The following is a 23,175-nucleotide window of genomic DNA, read 5'->3' as shown; positions in this document are numbered from 1 at the left end:
ATTCTTCCCCCCCCTCGCCATGCAATGCAGGTTTATTGCGCCCGAACCGCAGCGGCTTTGAGGGGGAGCTCGGATCATCCACAGGCCCGCCCACAGACAGCCTTGAGGGGTCCTTTGCTCACCACTCTGCAGCACCACTCTGCAGCACCACTCTACAGTACCCCTTTACAGCACCAATGTAAACCACCACTCTGCAGCACCACTCTGCAGCGCCACTCTACAGTACCCCTTTACAGCACCAATCTAAACCACCACTCTGCAGCACCACTCTGCAGCACCAATCTAAACCACCACTCTGCAGCACCACTCTGCAGCACCAATCTAAACCACCACTCTGCAGCACCACTGTACAGCACAACACTGCAGCACCACTCTACAGTACCCCTTTACAACACCAATATAAACCACCACTCTGCAGCACCCCCTGCAGCACCACTGTGCAGCACCACTCTACAGCACCACACTACAGCACCACTGTGGTTGTGTGTGGTTGTGTGTGTTTGTGTGTGTGGTTTTGTGTGTGTGTGTGTGGTTGTGTGTATTTGTGGTTGTGTGTGTGGTTGGGTGTGGGTGTGGTTGGGTGTGTGTGGTTGAGTGTGGTTGTGTGTGGATGTGGTTGTATGTGGTTGTGTGTGTGTATTTGTGGTTGTTTGTGTGGTTGTGTGTGGTTATGTGTGTGTGTGGTTGTGAGTGTGGTTGGGTGTGGCTGTGGTTGTGTGTGTGTAGTTGTGTGTGTGTGTGTGTGTGCATGGTTGTGATGGTGTAAGGGTGTGGTTGTGTGTGGATGTGGTTGTGTGTGGCTGTATGTGTGGTTGTGTGTGGTTGTGTGTGTGGTTATGGGTGTGGTTGTGTGTGTGTGTGTGTGTGTGTGGTTGTGAGTGTGAGTGTGGTTGTGTGTGAGTGTGTGTGTGTGGTTGTGTGTGGGTATCGTTGTGTGTGGGTGTGGTAGTGTGTGTGTGTGGTTGTGTGTGTGTGGTTGTGGTTGTGTGTTTGTGTGGCTGTGTGTGGGTATGAGGGTGGGTGTGTTGTGTGTTTATGTGTTGGTTGTGACGAAAGGCTAAGCAGCGAAGGGGGTTCGAACAGAGGAGGAGGGCTGCGTGGGAGGTGGTGGAGGAGCATGCTGTAAGGCTTACTGAGCCATGAAAGAAAGGAACAAGCTACTTAATGACCCGTGACTGAGGAGACAGATGGTGGCTGCAGCGTGTGCACACTCGCGTGAACGCAAGGCTGTAGCCAGTCTGTAGCATTTTCAAAACTCACTTACTAAAGTCTCTCCGAGCAGCGCATACGCGCTGACTCAGCGAGACCTGAAAACACACTGACATTTTTAATTGTACTATTCCAGTTTGTACCCAGCCATATGCAAATCAATCTTGACCATGCACCCAATGGGAACAGTCCAGCCCGAACTGCCAGGCCAGGCCCTCCCTGAACTGGAAACAAGCATCCTAGGACCGGTTTCGGGCTTTCAGCCCTCATCAGCCAGGACAGCTGGACTCCAGTGGCATGGATAGTGTGGGACCCACATCTGGGCATACCTGGCCCACACGAGGTGACAAATGCAAAACAAGCCTTGGCATAGCCAATAGGTCTCGCTTTTGGGACTTTATAGGTATTTAGTTATGCAGCACAATATCCTTGGTGAAACAACATTAAGGTCCCAAAGGCGGGACGTATTGGCTATGCCAATGCTTGTTAATGTGTGTTGAATATCCAATTAACTGTAGTACAATGTAAACAAGCATTAACTTGGTGAGCTGTTCTGCAATATAATTTAAAGGACCTCTGCAACTCCCTCGCCTCCTACTTCCACAACAAGATCGCGGACATACACAACAGCTTCAGCACCCAACCGACCGAAGACACCGTCCGCACAATGAACTCCATCCACTCCGGATCTCCGACCGACCCTTGCCCTCACCACGTCTTCAACAAGGCCGACGCTGTCATCGCACCCCACCTGCGGGACATCATCAACACCTCCTTCGACACTGCTACCTTCCCGGAGAGCTGGAAGCACACCGAACTCAGCGCCCTACTAAAGAAGCCATCAGCCAACCCCACAGACCTCAAGAACTACCGACCCATCTCGCTGCTCCCGTTTCCCGCAAAAGTCATCGAGAAGACCGTCAACAAGCAGCTGGCCGCCTTCCTCGAGACGAACGGATCCCTCGACCTCTCGCAGTCTGGCTTCCGGGCCAACCACAGCATCGAGACCGCCCTGATCGCAGCAACCGATGACATCAGAGCCCTGCTCAACAACGGAGAAACAGCAGCCCTCATCCTCATAGACCTCTCCTCGGCCTTCGACACTGTCTGCCACCGTACCCTAGTACAGCGCCTCAGCAACGTCGGAGTCCAGGAGAAGGCACTGGAGTGGATCATCTCCTTCCTCGCCGGAAGGACACAGAGAGTCCGCCTTCCCCCGTTCAGATCAGAAGCCACCGAAGTCATCTGCGGCGTTCCTCAAGGCTCCTCGCTCAGCCCAACCCTCTTCAAAGTCTACATGAGTCCCCTCGCAGCCATCGCACGCCAGCACAACCTCAACATCATCTCCTACACCGACGACACCCAGCTGATTCTCTCCCTCACCAACGACCCCGCCACCGCCAGAGCCAACCTACACGAAGGGATGAAAGAGGTAGCCGAATGGATGAAGGACAGCCGCCTGAAACTGACGCGGACAAGACGGAAGTCCTCATCCTGGGATCCTCACCCTCCGCCTGGGACGACTCCTCTGTTGTCTCGTGCAGGTGTCGCGAGCGCTCTCCTCTGTTGTCTCGTGCGCTCTCCTCTGTTGTCTCGTGCGTGTGTCTCGAACGCTCTCCTCTGGTGTCTCGTGCGTGTGTCTCGTGCGCTCTCCTCTGTTGTCTCGTGCGCTCTCCTCTGTTGTCTCGTGCGTGTGTCTCGAGCACTCTCCTCTGTTGTCTCGTGCGTGTGTCTCGTGCGCTCTCCTCTGTTGTCTCGTGCAGGTGTTGCGAGCGCTCTCCTCTGTTGTCTCGTGCGTGTGTCTCGAGCGCTCTCCTCTGTTGTCTCGTGCGTGTGTCTCGAGCGCTCTCCTCTGTTGTCTCGTGCGTGTGTCTCGAGCGCTCTCCTCTGTTGTCTCGTGCAGGTGTCGCGAGCGCTCTCCTCTGTTGTCTCGTGCGTGTGTCTCATGCGCTCTCCTCTGTTGTCTCGTGCAGGTGTCGCGAGCGCTCTCCTCTGTTGTCTCGTGCGTGTGTCTCATGCGCTCTCCTCTGTTGTCTCGTGCAGGTGTCGCGAGCGCTCTCCTCTGTTGTCTCGTGCGTGTGTCTCGAGCGCTCTCCTCTGTTGTTTCGTGCGTGTCTCGAGCGCTCTCCTCTGTTGTCTCGTGCAGGTGTCGCGAGCGCTCTCCTCTGTTCTCTCGTGCGTGTGTCTCGAGCGCTCTCTGCTTTGCATCAAACCTTTACCTCCTTCTCTCTTCAGCAGCGACGCACAGGCTGTTGTTATTTGGAGTTAAGCGCAGCTGATTCAGGGCTGACACCATCTACCCTAGAGGGCAGTTCAACTATTCATTCTCTCCCCCCCCCCCTCGCCATGCAATGCAGGTTTATTGCGCCCGAACCGCAGCGGCTTTGAGGGGGGGGCTTGGATCGTCCACAGGCCCCCCCGCAGACAGCCTTGAGGGGTCCTTTGCTTACCGGGGGCCGCGCGGGATTAGTGTGAACACTGCCACAGAAAAACCTGCAAAGCACAAAACCCACCCTCGAAATGTGCCCACGCCTAACGCCGTCATCACATTGGTGCTATTTATAAGATTCATTTAAAAAGAAGGCGGCAGACACCACTTCCATAAGAGCAGCTACGACGGGTGTAAATACACCCACAGCAATGCAGCTGAATGAATGAATGAACCTGCCTGCCGCCACTGACCCGGAAGAACACAAATGAATAAAACTACCAGAGTGTTGCCCCAGAACTCCCAGCTGCATTATGGGATATGCAGTTCACGGTAAAGTTTCATGGCATGCTATCAGCCGCCTCTAAGTGACCTGGCTTACAGAGCCACCCCCACACCCTGGGCGAACCCCAGAAGAACGGTTTTATCCCGGGGGACAGTCTCAAAGCCAGGGGCGGCTGGTCCATAGGGGCGTCGGGGCAGCGCCCCACTAGACAGATTCAACAAGCAAAACTGCCCACGGACAGCAGGAAATGTAAACAGACGGCAGACAAAATTCGTCTGTTTACATTTCCTGCCTGTGCTGGCAGCTGCTTCACAGATTCAACTGCGCATGAGCACAGTCAGTGGTCATTCCACTACAAACGTGCACCAGGCGAGAGCAGCAGGAGTCCAGCAGACTCCGACTGCGCATCTGCAAGGGGCGCTCTTAATTTCAGCCCCCCCCCCCTCCATTGACATTACATTAGGCATGCTGCGCATGCCTAATGTAGTACAGGAGCCCGAAGATAGGATCCGTCAGGGGCGGTGACGTATGGCCGCCCCATGCCCTGTCAACAGGCAGGATACAGTTGAGTAGCTGCCCTTGAGTCACATCCAGTCTCATGATTTGCCACTTGCCATGAGAGGACTCGGAGACGGGATGCGCGGCGGGACCGGCAGAGGAGATTTCTCACCCTGGTAAGTTTATTTGTTTGTAAAAATGTAATTAAATACACCCCCACCCCCCCCCCCTCGCTCGTACCACCCGGATTCATGCCGGCCGTGACTCTCTACACATTTTTGGTGACTGAAAGGAACACGTCAGAAACATTTTGAAGTTACCTACTCTGCCACCAGATCCATTATTTTAATCCTGCCGTAATGTTTTCAAAAATAACTACTGCAGAAGTAATGTGTGCTGTGTTTACACTTCGTGAAGTTCTTGTATTGGAATCGCCGGAGGGTCTTCCTTATCGTGACAGAATCTCAGTGTGATGGATTCAGCGTCCTAGAGTGTGTTCAGTTGAACAAACGTCTAGATGTTTTTACAATCTTTACAGGAATGTTATTTACGTGCCTGAAAACTAAATCAAGTCCCCCTAAGTCAGTTGTTTTGGGGGACTTGTTGGATGGATGGATGGATGGATGGATGGATGGATGCCTGAATGATGTATGGATGGATGCTTGCATGATGGGTGGATGCATGATGGATGGATGAATGGATGGATGCATGAATGAATGATGTATGGATGCAGGATGGGTGGGTGGATGGATGGGTGGATGCATGAATGATGTATGGATGGATGCATGCATGATGGGCGGATGCATGATGGATAGATGGGTGGATGCATGAATGAATGATGTATGCAGGGTGGGTGGGTGGATGGACGGATGGGTGGATGCATGGATGCATGCATGATGGGTGGATGCATGATGGATGGATGGGTGGATGCATGAATGATGTATGGATGCAGGATGGGTGGGTGGATGTATGAATGATGTATGGATGCATGCATGCATGATGGGTGGATGCATGATGGATGGATGGGTGGATGCATGAATGGTGTATGGATGGTGGGTGGGTGGATAGATGGGTGGATGCATGAATGATGTATGGATGGATGCAAGGTGGTTCGGGCTCGCTCGCTGCGCTCAATCGCTGCGGTGCAATATGCAAATTAGTTTACGCCGCACCACTTTCAAATGTCAGCAGCCGCCCCTGCTCAAAGCCCATGTTCTTCCAGTACCGCTCTCACACCCCGGAGTGACGCGCGCGCTCACGACGCTGCACGAGCCGAGGCCGCTCAGACTCACTGCGCCTGCGCAGAGGAGAGAAAATTCCCTCAAGCACAGGAGCCGAACCGTGGAGCTTTGCACGGAAGTCTCAGCGTCTGCTGTGGCGCGAGGCGCCTCGTGCTCCGTGTGTCTTATTCATGGCGTCAATGTCATTCTTGTCTTTCTGTCCCTGCCAGGACACCGTCACACCTGAGCTGGCAGCTGACGAGCCACAGCCGTCGCCGTTTACTCTATTGTTTCAACAGCGCGTCTGTCCTCCGCGCATGCGCAGCTGTTCTTTTAAGACCCTCTTTATTCCACGCTCCGCTACGGAAGACCGTGTCCGTCCTCCGCGCATGCGTATTTGTCATCCACAGGTCCTCTAATCCGCGGTAGGCTGTATCTGCCCTCCGCGCATGCGCAGTTGTTCATCCACAGGCCCTCTTTAGTTGAGTCCTGGTGTTACACAAAAGCATTAGAAAGCTCACTAGGGCCAGCGAGGGTGCCAGACCCACAGCAGGGACCACAGCACCCATATTAAACCCCAGGTGAGGCCATGAGATAGAAAGATTGAACACCTAATTATTATATAGCAAACATAAACAACAAGCATTGCCATCGCCAGTAGGTCTCACCTCTGGGACCTTATAAGTGTTTAATTATCCAGCACAATATCCTTGGTGCAACAACATCAACTGTTGCATGGCTAAACACTTATAAGGTCCCAAAGGCGAGACCTATTGGCTATGCCAATGCTTGTTTTCATTGGTTCCTGTTTGAGCCTTTTAGAGATGCATGCTTCTGTTTCGTCCTCCTGTCTAACTACTTCCGCCTTTTGTTGATCTAGATCACAGGTACTTACAAACATTTTCCCTGGGGCAGCAAAGTTTGGTCTGTGGTGTGACCGAGGGCCGCACTGATGCCAGCGGGGGTGTATAGCCGGGGTAGGGAAACAAAGCATGTATATCTAATGGCTGCCTTTAAGAATGAAAATAAAAAATAAATAAATAAAAATAAAATAAAATAAATAAATGAAGGTGTTCCTAAAGTTAAAGGCCTAGTTACTTCCTTTTCCTAACTGCAATTAACCTTTAAATAAGTGTTTGCTGTATACGTACGTTTTTTTCTTCATGTTAGTGCTGAGTCGAGTAAACAGCAGCCCAGTGCTGCTGCTGCCCAGGGGCCCGCATGTAAAGACCTGGAGGGCCTTATGCGGCCCCTGGGCCGTACTTTGAGTATCACTGATCTAGATCGTCCCTGCGACCTCCCCGGCTAAATGTGTATTTCAATGTTTTTCAAAAAGGGGTCGGGTTGAACCAGGACCGCTGTATCTCATTTGCACTCGGTGGTCCCATGGGAGTAAAAGCTGCTCATTCTGCTAATCCTTCCCTAACTTTCCAGAAGTGTCAGAGCAGACAGGCTCGCTGAGTCATTCTTGGTTACTGAGTGAGTCTGTTACATTTTTGCAACATTTATTCAGCGAGTCTGTTTATTCCCAATGTATGGTGACAAGAGGCTCAGATCAGATTCTTCCTGTTTCTCTTGCTAAGCCATAGCGCGTTCATTGGGGGGAGTGGGCGGGGTAGAGCTGGGGCTGCCCTTCAAGATGCTCACACCCTGCACAGCTCAAGAAGCTGCCATGGCTGAACAAGAGAAACAGGAATAATCAGAGAAACAGACACAGGTCAGACACACGGTACCAGAGAGTACTAACTGAGAACTTGCTTGTTTGTAAGCCAGAGTATTTTGAATGATTGAATGTATCGCTTTTAAAATTACTCTGAATGCTTCTAAGACAATCGCATTTTAAATGTAAAGCTTTTTGAAATAAATGTTTTTTTAAACTGAAATTGAATTGAATGCTTACTCACTGTGGGGAAGCCTGACCTACGTCGAACAGTAGAACGGGAGCTGGGCGATGCAGGACCAGTGAGCACAGCTGAGAGGACTCGCCCTCGTGGGGAGCGAGGGACAGGTCAGCGCTCTAGTAGTTAAGCAAAAACCTACTTATGGTGCCCACAGCACAGACGCACAGCGGCACGCTGCTGGCACGCCTAAGGCTAGCCTGCCTGCGTCCAGACACAGTCAAGGGAAAGGAACCATGCCGGATTCGTCCCAGAAAACGGTAAGCTCATCACATGTGATAGAGCATTATTACTCTCATTGAGATACTCGGGTGGAGCCCATTGTAAGATGACTCTAGCGCCAATAAGCTTGATAGGGAAGAAGATGTCATGCCCTCTCTGCCGGACTAAGTTTGACTCAGGCAAGATTGAAGGGCCACTACAACTAGATAGGCCCACAAGGAATGAGATATGGGTGGATGGATGGATGGGTTTTTATATAGCGCAATATCACCGCCAGGTCTCAAAGCGCTTTGCATTGGGAACCCGTCCTGGTTTTTCCCTGTGAGATAGCCCCTACTGGGTATCCCCAAGGTGAAAGCCAGGCATCCCGCCGCGGGGGGCCGTAGTGGAGATTAAGCAAGCTATTGCCCAGAGTTGCAGAGTGTGAACCTGTGATTCGAGTAGGCACCGAAGAATTACCGAGTCCGTGGACATTTTTGCGCTCAAGACCCTGCCGCGTCGGGAATTGAACCCTGGTCCCAGGTCTGATCTCAGCGTCCGGGTCTGCCTCCTCTAACCAGTGAGCCACACTTCTCAATGGGACTTATTAATAGTAGATCCTTGCCAGCACACACCACAGAAATCATAATGCCAATAGAGAATGAAGAACTTGACATTCTCTCGTTACTGAAACGTGGTTGAAAGACTGGTCCGACCCTGACATAATCCAAGGACTAACCCCAGATTTCCTTATCCAAAGGCAAGATAGGATGGGAAAAACCGGAGGCGGGGTAGCAATCATTTACAAAAATGACTATGAATGCATGATATCGTCCGTTGGCGCCACCAACAGTGAAACTGTACAATTCAGCCTAAAACATCGGCTAATAACTCGTTTTCAGGCACACTGCTCTATAGACCCCAGGACCCCCCACCCCATTCCTAAAGGAATTTCCCAGCTTAATAGCAGACATGGTGGCCAGCAAGAGCTCCATTACATTATTGGGGGACTTTAACTTCCATCTGAATGAACCTGATAATACCACAGCAGTTAGATTAATTCATGAAATGGAGGCCATGCAACTCAAACAACTGATAAACACAAGCACCCTTGTAAAGGGTACCATACTGGATGCCATATTTAGGTCTCGCATATGCAGTGCGCATCTGCTGCATAGGAGGTCCTTTAGCCGTTGCTCTGCTCTTTTTGGAAGCACATACTCGTGCTTGTGGCGGCATCCGCCTTGCGGGAGCAAGCAAGGGTGCGCCACAACCACAAGTATGTGCTTCCAAAAAGAGCTGACTGTGCACACACGCACGCTGACATTCTAACGTGCTGCAAAGGCACGCATGCACTACTTGCATCTTCAATGGCACTTGCTTTAACAAATCTCATCAAAGATCGCTCCTACCACTGATGCACGCATATCTACGGGCAGAATATTTGAATGTGCTTTACTTAAACAAAAGATGTTCATTCAACGATGGCTCCGTGGATGTGCAAGCATCAGCCAGAGCTTGCTTTGAGTACACTTTTGAATAGTTAACAAAATGCCACTTAAGGACAGCCACCGCACATACGCATGCATACATGAATATCTAGGACAACAACAAGCACCTGTAAAGAAAATAGTTTTTGCAAGCTTGTTTTATACTCAGACTTTTGAAGATGACTGTCGGGAGTTCAGGTATTGTTGCAAGATTTGCTCCTGCTTCCAAATAAACCACCAGAGAGGTCTCGTCTGTGGCAGAGATGCATTTTCAGAGTCTCAGAGTCCTTCAATTGAATCTCTTTATTAGTTTAAAATGAGCAATAAACAGTTAGTGTAGACTTGTACTAGGGTTCGCCTGCAACACGAGTCAGAATAGAATAATATCATATCTCCTCAGAATTACAAACATTTATTTTACTTTATTTATTTATCAGATTTATAGTGCGCATGGCTGCCCCAGCGACGGGTCGTCCCAGCGCAGACCACAGACTCCCGGACAAGAACCAGATACGAAAAGCTTTAAGCCGGAAAGAGCCAGGTCTTTATGGCCTTCCGGAATGCAAGATGATTCCGGAGCACTCTGATGAACACAAGGAGTGAGTTCCAGAGTTGCGCGGCCAGGCTGCGAAAGGAACGGCCACCCGCTCTGGCTTTCCAGACACGCGGGGTGCACACCAGAGCTAAGGCGGCAGATCTTAAAGGACGTCGTGGCGCATAGAACTCTAGCAGCCCCGTCAGTCCCGCCGGTGCCTGAGGTAACAAGATCTTATGCGCCAAACAAAGCGCCTTGAATTGAATGCGCTTTTCTACCGGTAACCAGTGAAGTTTCTGAAGTACATGGGAAACCAAGCAAGTGTGAGGAAGGCCATCAGCATGCAAGCAGCTGCATTCTGTGCCCTTTGAAGACGCTTGACGCTAGCCTTGTTCGCGCCCAGGTATAGGCAGTTCCCGTAATCCAGTCTAGACAAAATTGTCGACTGAAGGATGATTTGGCGAACTTTAGGAGGGAAAAAGCCCAACAACGGTTTCAGGCCCCTCAGAAGCCCAAAATAAGCCACTGCTTTGGATTGGGTGTCAAATGTTAGACCATTGTCAAACCAAATGCCTAGGTTTTTCACTGTCTCCTTGGGCGAGAAGGCAGGTTTAGGCGATCCGGCCAATAAATCTCGGACCACAGCCCCCGATCTTTCCCAAACAGCAAGATCTCGGACTTGCTGGCGTTAAGCTGTAAGCAGTTCATCGCCATCCAGTCCACAATCACAGAGAGGTCCTCTTTAAACTTGATCAAGTTGGTACAGCTTTTCTTGGAAAAAGCAATCACTAACTGAGTATCATCAGCGTATGATACCAGTGACAAACCCCTTCCCTTCGCCAACACAGCCAGTGGCTGGATTTATATGTTAAACAATAGAGGGCTTAACACTGAACCCTGCAGTACACCCTGGCGCAAGGCGAGCTCTTGAGAATGGAAAGGAGGGACGTGAACTTAGAAGGACCATCCCTCCAGAAAAGACCGTAGCCACTCCAGAGCCATGTCCCTGATGACAATTTCCTGCAGGCGGTTTAAGAGTATCGCATGGGAGACGGTGTCGAAAGCGGCACTTAGGTCCAAAAGGACCAAGGCCGCTGAGTCTCCGACACTACCAATAATGCAAACTCAGTGCTATGGCAGGCACGGAAGCCATGTTGGGATGGGTCAAAGATGGCATTCTGCTCCACAAACTTGTATTAAATGGAATTCACATTCGATTCTGCCACCTTTGCCAAGAATGGCAGTTGGGAGATCGGGCGATAGTTAGCTGACTGTGCAGGGTCCAACAAGGGTTTTTTTAGCAGAAGAATAACCGTGGCATGTTTCCAGGCCCTTGGAACAGACGCTGAGGTCAAAGAGAGATTAACCAGGTTGAGGTTCCGCGGAAAAAGAAGGAAATGGAACTGACGAAAGTGAGCAGGCGTCAGTGGATCCGCTGGTGAACCTGGTTTGATCTTTGAGCAGAGAGCCTCAAACTCCTGCTGAGACAGCGGAGGAACAGATGACAGGGTGTTAACCCCCATGAAACCCAAAGTCCCCGGGTCCCCACCACCTGGGGCGAAATAGGGGTGGGTAAACCCTGATAAATCTTATCGACTTTATTCACAAAGTACAGGGCCAACTCAGTACACGGCTGATCGGAGGAGATCGAAGAAGTCCCCGTGGTGCCTCCGCTCTTCATGCTCTTCAGCACAGCGAAGATCGTTTTAGCAGGGTTAGTACTGGCCAGAATTTTATCGACCACAAACTTGGCTCGAGCTTGCTGAATAAGCTTATGATACCGATTAATTGCGGCACGATATTTCCTTTTTGCCGCCTGGTCATAGGAGCGCCTCCAGGCACGTTCGAACTGCTTGCAGCCCTTTTTGGCCGTGACTAATGAGTCACTAAACCAAGGGTTCGATGGCCATGAAATTTCCCTCCCAGCCTCGCCGGAATACAACTATCCAGGCCTGAGGTTACCCACTCATTAAAGCAGGAATTTGCTGTTTCCATATCCGACGGCAACTGGGGCCTTATAAAAATAAATTATCCAAAAGGAAATTCCCCTATTAAATAATATGCCTAGAAAATTATTGTTATCTGTAAGTACAGTTTTTATGCATCCCCCCTGTCTTAATATTGACCCAGATTGATAAACCCCCAAGTGGTCGAACCTGCTGTGGGGTTGTTGCTAGGATATTATGGCATTCAAACCCCTCAATATGCAATTCCTGTGTGGCCTATGTTTCCTGAAATAAAAGGATATCTTGGTCTTTAATAAGTTGTACCCAATCTGGCTGGTGAAGTTTATAGTACAACCTTGCAACATTCCAGCTTAAGATACGGAGGTCTGAACTTGCAGAGGCCTTCGTTTGCATAGGAGGGATAAGTGGGTTGTGGGAATAGTACACTTAGTTACTGGCAGGGCATGAGGTAACCTAATAGCAGGATCAGTATTTTCCCCAAAAGTTGATAGTCAGTCTTGGGTCTCAAATCCAGACAAGGTCGGGAACCTATTGGGGGTAGTAATTCAAGAGGGATTGTTGGTGAAAGGAGCATGACTTGGTTTGTAGAAATAACCAAGTGGTAGTGCGCATATGTTAGTGCTATTATGTGTTATGAATTCGCAACCCCTTAGTAGGTGTCTCACCAAAGAAGGTCTGCAAAAGTTAATTTGAATACTGTCCCCTTCGATATTTTTTGTAGATGCACTGACTCGCCCAACCCTGCTTGCCATAATAATATCCTTTATTTTCGGATACATGGAAGCTTCAATGCCTTGATAGCCAGTCCGCACATTTATTGCGTAGCTGGTCCCATGACTCATGCTGATCCCTCTTTAAAGTAGGTACCCCTGCCAGTACCAACACAAAAGGGCAAGCAGCGGGCGTCAGACTCAGGACATCCTGATTAGCCATTCATACTTGGGGCGGCAGGAACATTAATGCACGAGGTACTAGACAACCTGTTCTGATTCGAGCCCCTGGGCCTGTTTAACCTATTAGCACCATCTCTGGTGGGGTTGGTATTTGAAATGGTTATTGGTATAGGGGGGTGAGGGAGAGGACCCGTTTCTATCTATAAACAATTGAGGCAGCCCCTGGATTGATCGTATATATCGGGTGAAGGGTGATTGCGGGAGCAGTAACTCTGGCGGTTTGCGACTCAATTTTGGCATCTAAAATACTCATACTAACACCTACACTATCGATGGCCCTGCTCCCATCAACCTCTTTGATTTCGGCCACCTTTTCACCCACTGTCCCCTTAAAATGTTTGGCTACTAAAATAGCCACCCGCCTTCTTATCCAGGGTAGATGAAAAGAACTGCTGGGGAAAGAGTTGTGACCTCATTCTATGCCAATCTTTGGAGAGGAGCTGTGTCTCCTGGAGGAGGCACACATCTGCCTCCCTGTTATCCAGGTAGGAAAGGATGGACCTCCTTTTTTTGGGATTGTTGAGACCTCTCACAATGAGAGTGAGAATTTTCAGTGTGGGCTGGGAAATAGCGTGTCATAGTGAGTGCACCAGCTTTAGCCTGTATTTGGGTCCCTCTGATCCCTTTTCCCCCTGAGCCCCCAACGTCTGCCCGGCCTTCATTGCCCTTTGATCCTCTCTTCAACGTTTTTAACCTGCATCCCAGTTCTCCACCCTCCCCTCCCTAACTCCAACTTAGAAACCCATTAACCTCAAATTGTCCAGGGCCCGCCTTTTGTACGTGCGCGTCCTTGGAAGTCGGAATAGTTGGGAACGTGTGTGACCTGTTCCCCATGTCTCTACACTCCCCGTGTCTCTACGCTCCCAGCCGATTTGTTTGCCGCCCACCCAGCCTTGCAAATGTCACTTATCTGTCCCTCAGTCGTTCAAGGTGTCATCATAGGGAAATGTCTCTTTCGACAATGTCTCCAGCACTGCCAGAATTTCTCGTGCCATTGTCTTGGGGTCCGGTCTCGTTGCTTGCTCTGTGCTACGCCTCCTGTAGACCTTATGCCATCTTTCTCGAGGAGTTTTGGTCTGTGGGCCCACTGTCTCCTCCTGGATTGGATTCTCAATGCCCAGCACCTGGCAAGTGTCCTGCATGGATCTGAGCTGGAGGAGTATGCCCTGCCATATGAAAATCAGCCAGAAAGGGTGACCCAAAGAATACGGTATTCCTTGATTTCGAAGACGCAGAGTTGCCACTCGGAACTCTCTACACTTTGGAAGGGGTATAAGAGCCAGGTCCTGGTACAAAGCTATGGAGTGGTCCTGATATCTTAGTGGTTGCTTGTCCCTGGCAGCACGTAGCATACACTCTTTTAGTTGAAAGTCTGAAATGTAAGCCAAAATATCCAGTGGGAGCGCCCAGTATGCTCCTGAAGAGACCCTGCAGGTATTGTGTAATGTCTGGCCCTTCTTCTTTAGGTGGAACTCCCTTAACACAGATGTTGTTTTGCCGAGACCAATTCTCCAGGTCTTCTCTGTGTGCCTGGAGATCAATCTGTTGAGCCTTGAGCCGGACTATCTCTTGCTGTAGATGCTCCACCTCCTTTTCCTGGGCTTGCTCCTGATCCTCGATGGAGGCCATACGGTCCCCAACGGCATCGACGTCCCGTCTTATCAAAAGGCGGGACGTTGATGCCGTTTGGGAACGTGTGGCCTCCATTGGTTATCTCCTTCATCTCCCCCGCTATTTCCCTTTTCAGCGTCTGCAAGTCGCCTTGTAATGCACCGAATAGAGACTCTAAAAAGGCGTGGGTAAGTGGGGCTTCAGAGGTGTCCACATCTTGGCTGATTTGTGTCGGGGAGAGAATCCCTTCTCCGCTGCCGGTCATCGGGAGCTTGGTTAGCATCTTTTTTAGATTCTGATCCTTCTTGCTTCTCGCTGAGGACATGGTTGCTATATCTCTTACCACATAACCAGACCGGCATGCCTTGTCGTGTGGGTCCCAGCCCCAGTGGGTGGCAGTCATCGGGTTGTCCTCCCGCTGAGCTCCACTACGCTTTTGCTTGATGGTGAGGGCCCTAGGTGTCACTCCCTTTCAGTCTCATCCGGGCCATGCTGTCTTCGACCGTCTGCTATTGCCCTGCTGGGCATCTGCTGCTTGTTCTCAATACTCTAAGCACTTTGCGCCCGAACCTGCTGTGAATCCCCCTGTAGGCCAGCATCCCTATCTGAGCCTGGAGCACTAGATGTCTTCTAGTACCACTGCGGCTAATTCCTACATTATGTGCTTGCAGGCCGTGGCCTCCGGTTTCCTCTGACTTGGCAGTCCGCTCCAGAGAGACAAATCCATGCCGGGCCCCTCACCCATTGGCACCTTGTGATTCTTACAGCGTTACAGTTCATATCTCATTCCTCTTATTGGATTTTGTCATTTTAGTGTCATTTTGTTCAATACGCTTTACTTTATTTTTCTATTTATTTTTTTGGGTTTTTTTGTTTTGCATTTTGACTTTTACTTTTTTGGTTTCTGCATACATATTTTACATATTACCTTAAGTTAAGCCTGCCTGTTCGGTGCTTAGGTACCAGGGGGTTGATCCTAGGTTAATTGAATGGCTTTGAAAGTTCATTCTGACAACGGTTGTGATTGTTCATCATCTACCGCAAATAATAACTCAGTTTCTTACAGAAACTATCTAACATTACCTGAAAAACAGGCAGTTATAACCTACCAGGGTTGGAGCACCATGTGGACAGATTGAAATATGGGACAAGTATTGTGTGGCAATAGAATCTCTAAATAACTTCAGCTTGCAGACGAACCAAGAATTACGCTTGAATGTCATAACTTTTTAAAACAAGGTAGTCAGGAAAGTGTGGCGAATATATTGCAGCATTTTGACAGCCCCAAGCAAATTTGAGAACAGAGTGGATGTATGTTATGTTATGTTATCTAAATTTATACCGCGCTCAGCTGCCCCAGCAAAGGGGCGTCCCGGCGCTTTGCAAGGCACCCGAAAACACAACACTGTTAAAAGGCCAGAGAAATGGAGCAACAAAGAACAGATTAAAATAAACTACACAAATAGAATAGTCTTGATAGCCCGTCTAAACAGCAGGAGGTCTTCAAGGGCCCGGATGTGAGGGGGGAGAGAGTTCCAGAACTTCGCCGCTAACACCCAAAAAGAGCGACCGCCGACTCTGCTCAGCCTGAAGCGCGGAACCGCTGCCAGGTTTTGGCCCAAGGATCTGAGGTTTCGTGAGGGTACATATGGCCTCAACAAATTCTCCAATATTTGGGGCGATGAACCCTTGAGGATTTTAAAAGCAAGGCATAAAACCTTGAATTTGATCCTCTGGTTCACAGGAAGCCAGTGGAGAGAGCGCAACGGATTTGAAACAGAGCACTGCCTTGGCAGACCAATCACCACTCTGGCTGCAGCGTTTTGAACTCGCTGCAGCCGGGTGAGTTCCGACTTATTAATCCCCACCAAAAGCGAGCTAGCATAATCCAGCCGGGACAACACTGACGCTTGGACCACTAGCTGCCTAGTGGGTGCGTCGAAAAATTTCATGATAGGTCTTAGACCTCTAATAATGCCGTAGCAGGTAGCCGCCACCTTCCTAGTATGGCAGATGAAACTAAGAGTCGGATCCAGCCAAACCCCAAGATTTTTTATCTCCGATGCTGGATAAGGGGTCACACCCAGTTCAGAAGGCCACCACCTGTCCCCCCATAGCTCCGCCTGCTTGCCGACCACCATGACCTCAGTCTTTTTGGCGTTTAACTGGAGACAGTTGGAATTCATCCAGTTAGCCACTGCTCGTAGTCCGTCACGGAACCTGGGAGCCTCCATGTCAGAGTCCCCACTCACCGTGACCGCCAGCTGCGTGTCGTCTGCATATGAGACCATCATCAGGCCCCACTGCTTGACGACCGCAGCCAGCGGCCTCACGTAAAGGTTAAATAGAGTGGGGCTCAACGAAGAGCCCTGCGGTACACCCAGTTCCAACGGATAAGATTTAGACTGGCATGGCGGAATCGCAACCTTGAAAGACCGTTCGGCAAGAAATGAACGAAACCAACATAGGGCGGAACCCGTGACACCTACTTCTTCCAGGCGCTGAAGCAAAATCCTGTGCGAGATCGTGTCGAACGCGGCACTTAGATCTAATAGCAATAGTGCCGCCGTCCGACCCTCATCAAGCACAGAACGCAGGTGTTCAACCATAGCGAGTAGGTCCGTCTCCGTGCTGTGGCCAGCACGGAACCCGTTCTGGGTGGGATCAAGGATGTTAGCCCTAGTAAGATGGTCAGAGAGAATTCCGTTCACATGGGCCTCAGTTACTTTCGCAGCCCAAGGTAGAAGGGAAACAGGACGGAAATCCTCAAGTTTGAGGGGGTCAAGGGTCGCCTTCTTCAGGATCGGTGTGACTACGGCCTGTTTCCACCTAGTGGGAACTACACCTGAAGATAAAGACAGGTTAATCAGAGAAAGCATCGGAGCACGGCATAACGGGGACATATTCCTGAGCTGAGCCGGTTTCATCGGATCTGCAGGGGAACCTGATTTGATTTTGAGGCTCAAGATGTTAAAGGCCTCAGTTGATAAAAAGGGCAGAGTAGTGAGAGACTCGCATCCACCCAGGCTACAGCTGACCGGCTCCGAGATGTGAGTGCCCTTCGGAAAGGTTCGATAGATGGCTTGAACTTTCTCGAGTGGGAGTCCGAACAGATTTCCACCGCCGTTGCTCTTTTAGCCATCAGGTCCTTTAACACCTTAAAGATGAGTTTCGATGGATTAGAGCTATTCTGGAATTCTTGGGCGTAAAAGGTTGCACGTGTTCTACACACTGCCCTATGGTATATTTTGATTTTGGCGAGACAGCATGCCTTTTTCCTCGGATCATACGATTTTCCCCACTCCCTCTCAGCCTGTCTATAGGCTTTTTTAAGAAGCGTTAGAGAGCTATCATACCAAGTGCTGGGCTCTTTTGTGCGACACCTAGACCAAACCATGGGAATCAGTGAATCAAGGGCGTGGGTAATCCACTCACAGAAGAGATCATAACCACGTTCCACATCTGTTAAGGGGCCCAACGGAGCCTCTTCCAGAAGATGGTAGAGATGCTCTAATCTCAGTTTGTTCCAGTGTCGCCTAAGTACTGTTCTATCCTGAGGTTTAAAAGGAGACTCATGAGTAGGACATAGCATTTTCACCAACATATGGTCTGTCCAGGCGATTTGAGTAGGGCCTAGAGCCCTAACCCCCTCTAAGTTGGTAAAAAAAGGATCAAGGATATGCCCTCCCATATGTGTGGGAAATGTGACCAGCTGGGTAAGTTGCAGGGCCTCTAAATCGGCCAGAATGCTGCTGATAGAAGGGCGGTCGGACATATAAAATGGAGGTTAAGATCCCTGATAATATTGAAGTTAGCACATCCTAGTGCCACAGTGCTAATTAAGTCAGGGAGGGCGGCCCTAAAAGCAGAATCACAACCCGGAGGGCGATAAATCAGAATGCCAGAGAAGGTAAAGTGCTTACTATTCGAAACTTTGAAGAGAGCGCTCTCAACCCGGGATTTATAAAACTTTCCACTCGCACGGATAACACGACTTGGTGGCCAACGCAGCCCCTCCCCCCCTAGTAGCACGATTCAGCGTGTAGATGGAATATTCCGGGGGAAAGGCCAGGTTCAGAATAGAGGTATCCGTATCCTGCAACCAGGTTTCTGTCAAAAAGAACAAATCAGGGGACTCGTCCTTGATAAGATCATATATCTCCTGATGGTGTTTGACCAATGATCTATGTTACAGAGACGAGTCTGTTCACCCAATGTGAGTGGTGATATCCGCTTTGCTGATCTGCCTGAAGTTATGATGCTGCTGACAGTAGCGTGTCTGCTAAAAGCGATGGCGTGACTGGTGGAACTATAAAGCTAAATAAGAGAAAGTTATCTTCCGACACCGCAGTCTTCGTGACTGAGAAAATTAATGCTGAAGACTCTGAGACTCACAGCAGTAATTTCTCCTTTCAGAGCGTTGTTGCTGCAGATGGAGTGAAGCCAAGAAGTAAGCACATTACTAAGGTACCAACAAAGTTTAATATTATTAATTTGTATTAACTTTTTCTCTTTTGCAGCATTTTGAAATGCATTTTCTAATTTTGTTGCTTTTTGGTTAGTTTTTTATTGTAGGCTGTTATATTCTGTTTAAAGGGAAAGATGTTGTAGCAATTGACCTTAATGCTGCAGTTTGCATTTCATTACCATCATTTGCTTATCCTGGAGAATCTCCGGGGTGTAGGAGGTTTGCTGTTCAAGAGTTTTTTCTTCAGCTTCTGGGCAGTTGTCACTCTGTGGCGATCTGTGGTCCTGTTTCTCTGCTCTTCTTGTAGTAGCTCCTTTCAGAGCTGCATCCTTCCGCCAACGATAATAAGATGCCAGGCATCACCCAGCACACAACACAGCCTATGATGTGATACGTCTATCTGCTCAGAGCAGTTAGAGCGTGGATAAAGTTCTCCGGACCTATCAGGCTGTGAATGTAATCTAAGGGCTTAAGATGAAATGAAGAGCTTACCTCCTTCCTGAGTGGCTCCAGACTGCTGTTTGCAGACCCGATAGCTGGCAGCACCCTGGAGTATGTATGTATAAATCAGATTATGTTGGAAGTAACCTGCAATATAGTGGCAGGCAGCACCCTGCCATAGAGTAGGATTTCTCATAGTATTTTATTTCCTGGCACATTAACGGTGATAGTATTTTAACTGGCAGAAGAACAATACTGACCGTACATTTTCCTGAGTTTGTCTTTAAAATGACGTACACATTAGGAATGGCATTTCATGCTGCTGGAATAATAACACAAGTTATCTTGCACTCTGCTATGATGTTGCATAGATTGTTGGCTGCAATGCATTCCATGTTTCATTCAAACGTGCTTTCTACAGGGCACATATATGATTCGCTGCTGTAGAGAAATAATGGTCCTGTGTACTGTGGCAGACTCCGAAATATTGAAAAACTTCATGATTTCTCTTTCAGAACTTCATAGTAAAACCTTTTTAATTTTTGACTCAATTATTTGGCAGAAACATACTCTAGTACCATTAATATAGTTGTGATGGGGAACATCCATGTGGGGTTAGGACTGGCTCGACCAGAGTACTTGCTGACTTGGAGGAGTATGGAGTTGGCCACATTGCCTGGTCCGGTGTGGAACCATGCCAGCGATGCTTTGCTGCAGGCTCATTTGCCCTGACAGCTGGTCAACAGTTTTAGGAGGAGGAGGCAAAGAGCTGGCTAAGTGTTCCATGAGGCTGGCAGTTGAGTACATCCCTGAGAAGTGAGCTTTGAGTCTATGTGGTGTTCCTCTTATACCACGTGCAATTCACCCTCTCCAAAGCCTCAAGAATTCCTGAGTGAAAAGGATGGCTGATTCTGATTGGGTGCTTGATAGTTTTCCAGAAACTCATGTTCTTCATTGTTCATGTTTGTCAGTAGTTATGAAACATGCCCAGGGGTTTTATCTCTTCAGTTGGCACAAGCTGCAATAAAAGTTTCTTTGTCGTTGCAAAAAAATATGAACGACTGACGAACCTCTGTCTGTCAAAGAATGGAAGGGCTGAGGAACTGTCATTCATCTCACTGCTAAGCAGAGCAGTCATGCTTCATCCTCCGTCAGGCCTCTGATTTTGACCAACATCGCTTAGAACACTGGGACTTTAGAGACCATCCTTTTAATGAGAAAAACAAAACTACAAGTCCCATAAGCAATAGTGGTGGAAGGTGTCTGTCACGCATGACCTGGGGCAACATCTGATTCAGCACCTTCAGTTCCATTTTTTAAGTATTTGACACCATATTGAATTTATAACCTTTGTTTTTTATGGTCATGAGTCACAAGAATACTAAAAACGTGTCTTTTATTTTGAAGGTCAATTAAGTAATGGTCACCAGCTTGGAAGCTCTGTTAAATCTTCAGTATTTGTCATTGATCTCCACGTGTGGCTGGTTTGGGTCTGCCCCCTGCATCTATCCAGATAACTCGCACAGGTAAGGAGCTTGTAGCAGCAACATAAAACAGACAAATCACTGTATTCTGTTTTCGGAGGTTCAGTCCCAGCGACATTATCTGTAACTGAACGCAGACACCCTAGGAAGCATGTGCTTTTAAGACAAGTTGCGTTCACTCACCTGATGGTGATATGCTTCATCATTGGGTTATACTCCTCACCAAGCCGGCACTACAATGCCTGGTGGGCACCACTAGAGGGCACTTTGTCTCACATCTTTTATTAAGTACGCCGGATGAGCATAGTAGGACAGAGGATGTTGCGTCATAAGATGTGAGATTGGTGAAGTCTGAATATAAGATCAACTATCGACCAGTTGCCACAATATAGTTAACCCCTTCGCTGTGGCGGCTATTCCTCCGCAGCGCTAAGGGGGCGGGGGGCCGCGCAGCGCTCACATGCTGGTGACGGAAGTGCTCCGTCACCAGCCTCGGGTGAGCTGTGCTGATGACGGAGCGGTTCCGTCATGGCCCCGCCCACTCAATAGAAAGCGCAGCGCAGGAGCGAAATCAGCGCCGCGCAGGCGCGTCGGGCGGGCCATGACGGAACCGCTCCGTCATCAGCACAGTGACACCGCGGCTGATGACGGAGCGGTTCCATCATCAGCATCGATGCGGTTAATGTGATTTTCCTGGTCCATGTTGAGATTAAAAACAGTGGCAGAGAAATTGAGGAACTAATGGCCCCTATCACTGTGTGAAAGTGTCGATCACCTATGGACCTGCTGGTAAGCTGGGGTCTATACTTCAGGTCAACGTTTTTCATGCCTTGTGTAGTCATGGAGCAATCTGTTGGCATTTCATCAGGATCCAATATGGGCAAATGGGTAAATGTGACCTAATCTTCTCCACAGCGTGAGGAGCTCTGTAACTCAAAGCCCTGCACCGTGCATAGGTGATAAGGTGCATATTACCATCTTACTACAACAGGTGAGCGCTGTCTAACAGAGTGCACTAAATACGGTAACCCTCCTAAAATTCAGGACATATTGACTTATCCAATAGCGAAGACGCCGCATCAGACGGCAACTGGTTTGAAAAGCACATGCTTCCTAGGGTGCCAGCGTTCAGTTAGAGATAATGTCTGTGGGACTGAACCTCCAGAACAGTAATACTGTGAGTTGATTTATATGAAGAATGTGTATTCTGGACTGTCATTTTCCTCATCATCTCTTATGATATGTAAAATAAAACACAACACACCTGGAGGCCAACACATCTATCATACATTTAATGCAAAAATAGCAAAAGGCCAAGCAAACTAACAAGTGACAATTGTCTTTGCAATGGACGAGAGCATCCACCCTAAAGCAAGTTGGAGTATATAATGCTAATGCTACACAATGTATTTTATACACTTTTCTCCTAATACCAGTCAATAAAACATGAACACATGATAGAAACAGTTACTGAAACGACACTAATGAGTAGGAGGCAGGATCTTCTCTCGAGAGGAATGTGAGGAGTCCATGAGGTGCAGATAAAAGCTACAAAGACAAGCTGCAGACTTCACTGTTTCTGGAAATAACACTTCTGTTTGTCAATATTCAATTTACTACAAGATGCAGGAAAGTGTGCAGATGGACATCACTAAATAAAATGATTCTGGGCCCTAATAGAATCATATAACTTTGCAGGCACATTAAGGCGAACAGACACATCAAATTAATATAAGAATATTGTAATTTGGTAATGTAATATATCAATGCATGTTGTGGCATTCATGTGTAACCAATTATCGGTATTAAAGAAACCAGTATATCCAGTTATGCTTTCTCAATTCCTTCTTCCTAGAGGCCACCACTGCTGCTAGCCAGCTGTATTCAGCAGTGCCTCCTGTGACCTGGAATCCTGTATTTAATCAATACCAAAGGTTGTCAATGCTTCTAGCCAACTCCGGTCACTGGTGCCACTCGCACTCCCACCACCCTTGGGCCTGTTATTCTTTTAGCGGGCTCCAGTCAGTAGTGGCCCCTCGGGCCTGTATGTAAGCCTACTAGCCAGCTCCTGTTAGTACTGGCCCCTGGGACCTGTTATCATTCTAGCCAACTTGAGTCATTAGTAGAACCTTGGTACTAGTGATCATACTAACCAGCTACAGTCAGTATTGGCTCCCTGAGACCTATTATCCTGGTAAGTAACTCCAGTCAGTAGTGACCCTGTACCTTAAATCCTGCAAATATTCAAAACTAGAGGTCAACTCTACTGCCAACCAGTTCCAGTCAATATTGACATGTATTGTTACCCTGCTTGTAATGAATAACAGAGGCCAGCGTTGTTGCTAGCCATCTCCAGTCACCAGTGCCCATCACATATTATCCTCAATAGGATCAATGCCCAAGGCCTGTGCAGCTGCTAACCTCCTCTAGTCAGTAGTGACCTCCCAGACCTGTTATTCTGCATATAATCAGCAAGGTTTCACCCC

General features: G+C 48.8%; 1 long non-coding RNA gene across 1 annotated transcript; it reads left to right on the top strand.

Moving 5' to 3' along the window:
- Positions 1-4,469: 4,469 nt before the first annotated feature.
- On the top strand, positions 4,470-20,727 carry LOC147737857 (uncharacterized). Its single transcript, XR_015303467.1, has 3 exons — positions 4,470-4,597; positions 18,713-18,763; positions 20,613-20,727. It is a non-coding gene; the product is annotated as an uncharacterized LOC147737857 (long non-coding RNA).
- The last annotated feature ends 2,448 nt before the right edge of the window (positions 20,728-23,175 follow it).

Source organism: Lissotriton vulgaris, chromosome 1_1 (assembly GCF_964263255.1).
Source record: "Lissotriton vulgaris chromosome 1_1, aLisVul1.2, whole genome shotgun sequence".
Lineage (NCBI taxonomy): Eukaryota > Metazoa > Chordata > Amphibia > Caudata > Salamandridae > Lissotriton > Lissotriton vulgaris.
This window is presented reverse-complemented; position numbering and strand designations above follow the sequence as displayed.